Below are 5704 nucleotides of genomic sequence, written 5' to 3'. Positions count from 1 at the left end.
AGTTTTTATTTACTCTTTTTTTTTGTTTTTTGTTTTTTGATGTTAGACAAATTCTATTTTAAATAATTATAACACTGACGTAAAAAGTATTGGAGTGAAATGCACTTAGTTGCATGTGTAGTGAAGATCTTCGAATGTGAAAGTATTGTGATCTTTGGATACCAAACATTACACATCCGATGTTGACTACTTTTTCCTTCCTAAACATCCATGATACCCTCTAAACTATCCACTCATCAATTTACTGTCTTTTCTTAACCCTACATATAATGTATTGTAAGACATGAAAAAAAATTTAAAAAAAAAAAAAATCCTACCCATTCTACCTGGCCCCGCTCCCAACTGTGCAGCGTCCTCGCCAACAATGAACTGGTAAAACCTTTTTTAGTGATTTTCTCTACAAATTTTCTACCACTCTGGGCTCGCCGGATTGGTCAACTCCAACATTCAGTGGAGGTGGTTCCCCACAGGTTCTGGCTCTAATGATGAGTCCTCGTCCTCCTCCGATACTTCCATTGGCTCTCTCCGCAATTAGGCTGATAAGTATTCATTGTACCCTAAATCTAATTCACGAACTTCGGCCTCCAATTGTAAAATCCTGAAAACTTGGTTGCTCCCAATTGATGCTGCTATTGTATCACCTTCTCTTCCAATTCATCGATTGTTGAAACTAGTGAGGCAGACATCCTAAACCGACCAATACTGGCTGGGTCACTCTCTAATTTTGTGACTACAGTAGCTTTCCAGGTTCCTATTTCTACCCGTAACTCCTCCGTTTCAATCGAATATATTAGTCAACCAATATCCCTCCTTTTTCCTATTCCAATATGGCTGCCTTCTCTCGTTCCACTTCCAACAGACGCTTCGCCTCTTCCTATCCCAAAAGCCATGCCCTGCGATTTTGGAGCAATTCTTGCCTTTGGCTTTTCAATACAGTTCGAGTGATTTTTTTTTGTGTTGTCCTAAGTGTAGTGGGAATCTGCTTGGTAGCATCATTTTGACTTAGCTCAAGACTTGTCATTTTTGTGTTATCTTAGGTTTAGTGGAAATCTACTTGGTAGCATCATTTTTATAGAGCTTGGGACTCGTTCGATCAAGTTTACAAATTTTTCTGTCCCACTTTGATAAGCACTGATGGAACCATAGCCACGGCTAAACCTGGTTACTCCTTAGTTACCACTATCAAATGTGGCCAAAAGAGAAACTCCATCTTTGCACTACAACAAACAACTTCATCAACAATTTCTATTCCCATGGAGGACGCATTAAACACAGGGCACATAAGAGTTCCATGGTGGCAATAATGCCCTTACAGCATCAGATTCATTCTTTCCTAAACCCTAAACCCTAAATCCTCCTCCCTCCCCCCGCCTCCTCTCCTTGTTCCTCTACGTCCAAGCGACGACAAACAAGCAACAAATACTCAGTGCATGTGCTCAGTCCGACTCTCTCACTCCCCTCCACACAACGACAGACAAGCAACAAACATTCAATACCCGGTGCCCAATCTCATCCTATACACTGGAAAAAAAGGGAAGAAAATTCGAATGATGCATGGTGGGAGAGGGAAGGAGTGAAACACCGGGGCAAGGAACTGGGACAAGGACGCGCAGTGGAACCGAGACTCACATCCTCCCAATGAAAAGGTGGATTGGATGCGACACCAGTTAGTAGACCTCGGAGTGGGTCCCAGTTTGGATACAAGTTCCAGTTCCAAGAGTCCCAAGCTTGGCATGAATTCCACTCCCAGCACGAGTCTCAGTCCTACGAGTCCCAGTCCCGATAAGAGGCCCAATCTTATGAGTCCCAGTCTCGGTGCGAGTTTTGGTCTTGTGAGCCTCGATCCCGACGTGGGTTTCGGTCCTTCAAGCCTCGATCCCGATGCGAGTTTCCCTACTTCCGTGACTTTCAGTCCCGGCGTGAGTCCCAGTTCGGCACAAGTTTCTAAATTCTGAATTAAAATTTCTTGAATTCCTTCGAACTTCTTGAATTCTTTGTCTCCATAGACTAAGTTTGTATTTGTTCTTTGTTTCTTTTGTTTTTTGATGCTAAAAAACTTCTATTTTAAATAATTATAACACTGACGTGAAAAAGTATTGGAGTGAAATGCACCCACTTGCATGTGTAGTGAAGATCCCCAAATGCGAAAGTATTGTGGTCAGACTTACAATCCTAACCAAGTAACGTATTGAGGGCAAGGCGAAGTTGTGATGTGAGGCAAGGTGAGGCAAGGTGAGCTAGACTCCAAGCTCGTAAACTTGATTGCATTGGAGGTGAACCTGTGCTGGATCAAAATTTGGCTGCCCTGTGTTGATCTGTTTTTATTTCGAAGTGAAGTTGAGACATTCTTGGGGCGATTTGAATCGGTTTTTTATTTTTAATATTTTATTTTATTTTGTTTGTTTTCTAAAGTGAGTAACTGTGCTCTTTCGTTGTGTTTGAGGTTGAAGTAGGAGCTTGAAGGAGAGGGACGTTACATTGCTTTGCTTATTCTTTATAAGGTCAACTCTTGTCTACTCCACCACCTACATAACATGTAAAACGTTGTCCAAAACTCTACATGCTTCCATGTTTGTGTAGTGCATGGTTCCCAATTTAAATGTTTCATGGATTGTTGAAACCTAGTTTAGGATTGAATTTGTTTTGAGATGGAATTAGAAGATTTGACAACTTTTTGGCTCAATGAATATGGGGTTTGTTTTAAGCCTCTTCATGGTTCTTATTTTTCATTCACTACTGCAGTCACTCCATGGTACATTCCATAAAAGAATCGGTCAACGTAATGACAGGATCGGAGCGATGGGACGAAGCGTGCTGGTCCATAAGTATTCAATTTCTTATAATTTGTTTTGCTCTAAACTTTGGTCGTAGCGGCATGTTTGGGAAATGCTCTGCACATTACATCGAGGTCTTGTAGGTATTAATATAATAAATTTTTGTACTCACGTTGAACTCGTTTGTGCAGGTTGCGGGTTGAAGTTCGAACAAGTTCGAGCATCGGAGTGGTAACGGCTGTAATCATGGTCCTCCTTACGAGTGGCAAGTTTACAAGTGCGTCTCGAGCTCGTACCATTGTGATTTCACTCTTGAGATGTGATTACTAGTGTCGCAATTACCTTTCTGCATTTCTTATTTTCATCATTCAAATGTGATTAGGGCTTGTCTCCTAAACCTCCATGGTTGACGCGGATTCTTTCTCCAGCACTCTTGGTGGCAGCCATAGTGTTGGTCATGTATATTGCAAAGGTCGACAAGGTGACTACTACATCATGGTGAGTCACCTATTGAATTGTTATAGTCTAAGCAGACCTTTAGTTTTCATATAGTCGTCTTCTTTTTCAAACTTGTCTCATGATTTATTTATTTATTTATTTTAATCCGATTTCTACTTTGTTCACATGCTGTAGGTCATAGATATGCTCAGACCAAGTCTCTGGGATGTCTGGGACTCTTCGGGTCAAGCGCAAGTATTTAGGGCAGCTCGTTCTGATTGAGCAGGTATGCACATGGAGACGTGAAGCTCGAGAACTTTCTCCTAGGACAACCCAATACACCTGAAGAGAAGAAGCTTTTTCTTGTACATCTCGGACTTGGTGAGTTTTCAGTATCGTACTGCTGCAATTCGTTCTCTATTCACACATTAGCAACCTCTTTTGCTCCAATTTGGCATTACATCTGTTTTTTTTTTTTTTTTTTACATCTGTTAACTGTTACATGAAGAGCATTTGGACTGAAAATTAGATGAGTTTTTTACCACTACGTCCATGCACAAGTCAATTTCACACCAAGATTAACGTCTTTTTTCTATATATGCAGCTACTCGATGGAGGGATGGTACAACCAGTCAGCATGTAGAATATGACCAAAGGCCTGATGTGTTCTGGTGAGACTCTCTCCCCCCCCTTGTCCTAATCTGTAGTTGCCATTCCTGTTTTGGCGGTTGGGAGCGACTGTTTTACTTTTGAGCTATATTTTGGGTTTGTGTAATTTTCGTACATGCAGTGGAACTGTTCGCTATGCGAGTTTGCATGCACATATGGGAAGGACTGGGAGTAGGAAGGACGACTTGAGATCACTGGCTCATACTTTAGTATTCCTTGTGCGGGGTAGTCTTCCTTGGCAAGGTTATCAGGTACTGATCAACTTTGTAGCTAGTAGATAATGAAGAAGTGATCAATGCGATATATATATATATATATATATATATATATATATATTTATTTATTTTTTCTTTCTTCCTTCCTTCCTTCTCACTATTTTTTATTTCGACGTGCTCTATATGTTTGGTTTTGTAGGGCAACAAGAAAGGTTTTCTTGTGTGGAAGAAGAAAATGGCAACTTCTCCTGAAATGCTGTGCTGTTTCTGCCCGGTTTTGTTTTTAAACAGACGTTTTGGAGATGGTCACAAATATGAAGTTCGATGAAGAGCCAAACCAGAGCAAGCTCGTTCTACTCTTCGATTCCATCTTGGATCCTAATCCTACTGTGAGACCCATAAATACAGACGATGTTCAAAAGGTGCATTCTATGACCTTCTTTTGCTTCGTTTTTCCTGTCCCTACACTGAGGATTTTTTTTTGAACCTACTCTTCATTTCATCATCATATTAATAAAGCCTTTTGTTTCTAGTATTCCATACAGGTTGATCTGAAGAGAGGGCGAATCACATATTGAAGAAGATGAGGATGACCAACCTAAGGAAAAGATTCTGTTAAGAATGCTCGCAACTCAATGGATTACAACGTTTATAATGCTCGGTGGCCAAATGAATCAGAGGTAAGGCGGTGCGAGCTTTCGTCATTGATGTGGTGTGATGTTGTTCAGTTAGGCATGAGCCCGATCATGTGTGTATCGTTGATTTTGACTTTGTCCTCCTGGATATCGATTTGCGATCCTGATTTCTATGACATGTATTTATTTTTAGTAAATAGCCTGGATTCGGATAGACCCATTTATTAAACTTTCATTCCTATATTTGTTTCGACGTGTAGGTATCACTACGATGCAGCTGATTTCCGGCTTACGGAGCACGTGGAAAAGGGTAATGAAGATGGTCTGTATATAAACAGTGTGGCTTCTTGTACAAATCTATGGGCTCTTGTTATGGATGCCAAGAGCAGGTCTCGTAGAAATTGGCTGCCAAGAGCACGTTCAATTGGAATCGGTTGCCAAGGGCACGTCTAGTTGGAATTGGCTGCCAAGAGCAGGTTCAATTGGAATAGGCTGCCAAGAGCAGGTCCAGTTGGAATTGGCTGCGAAGAGCAGGTACAATTGGAATCGGCTACCAAGAGCACGTCCAGTTAGAATTGGTTGCCAAGAGTAGGTTCAATTGGAATTGGTTGCCAAGAGCAAGTCCAGTTGTGATTTGCTACCAAGAATAGGTTCAATTGGAATCGGCTGCGAAGAACAGGTCCAGTTGGAATTGACTTTCAAGAGCAAGTCTAGTGGAATCGGCTGCCAAGAACAACTTCAATTGGAATCGGCTACCAAGAGCAGGTCTTGTTGAAATTGGCTCCCAAGAGCAAGTTCAATTAGAATTGACTGCCAAGGGCACGTCTAGTTGGAATTGGCTACAAAGTGCAGGTCGAGTTGGAATTGGCTGCCAAGAGCAGGTTCAATTGGAATCGGCTGCCAAGAGCACATCCACTTGGAATTGGCTGCCATGAGCAGGTTCAATTGGAATCAGCTATCAAGAGCAGGTCTA

General features: G+C 41.5%; 1 pseudogene; it reads left to right on the top strand.

Annotated features, from left to right (window-relative positions):
- Positions 1–2688: 2688 nt before the first annotated feature.
- On the top strand, positions 2689–5184 carry LOC112272875 (casein kinase 1-like protein HD16; annotated as a pseudogene).
- The last annotated feature ends 520 nt before the right edge of the window (positions 5185–5704 follow it).

The sequence above is a fragment of the Physcomitrium patens genome, chromosome 19 (assembly GCF_059467195.1).
Source record: "Physcomitrium patens ecotype Gransden chromosome 19, ASM5946719v1, whole genome shotgun sequence".
Classification (NCBI taxonomy): Eukaryota; Viridiplantae; Streptophyta; class Bryopsida; order Funariales; family Funariaceae; genus Physcomitrium; species Physcomitrium patens.
This window is presented reverse-complemented; position numbering and strand designations above follow the sequence as displayed.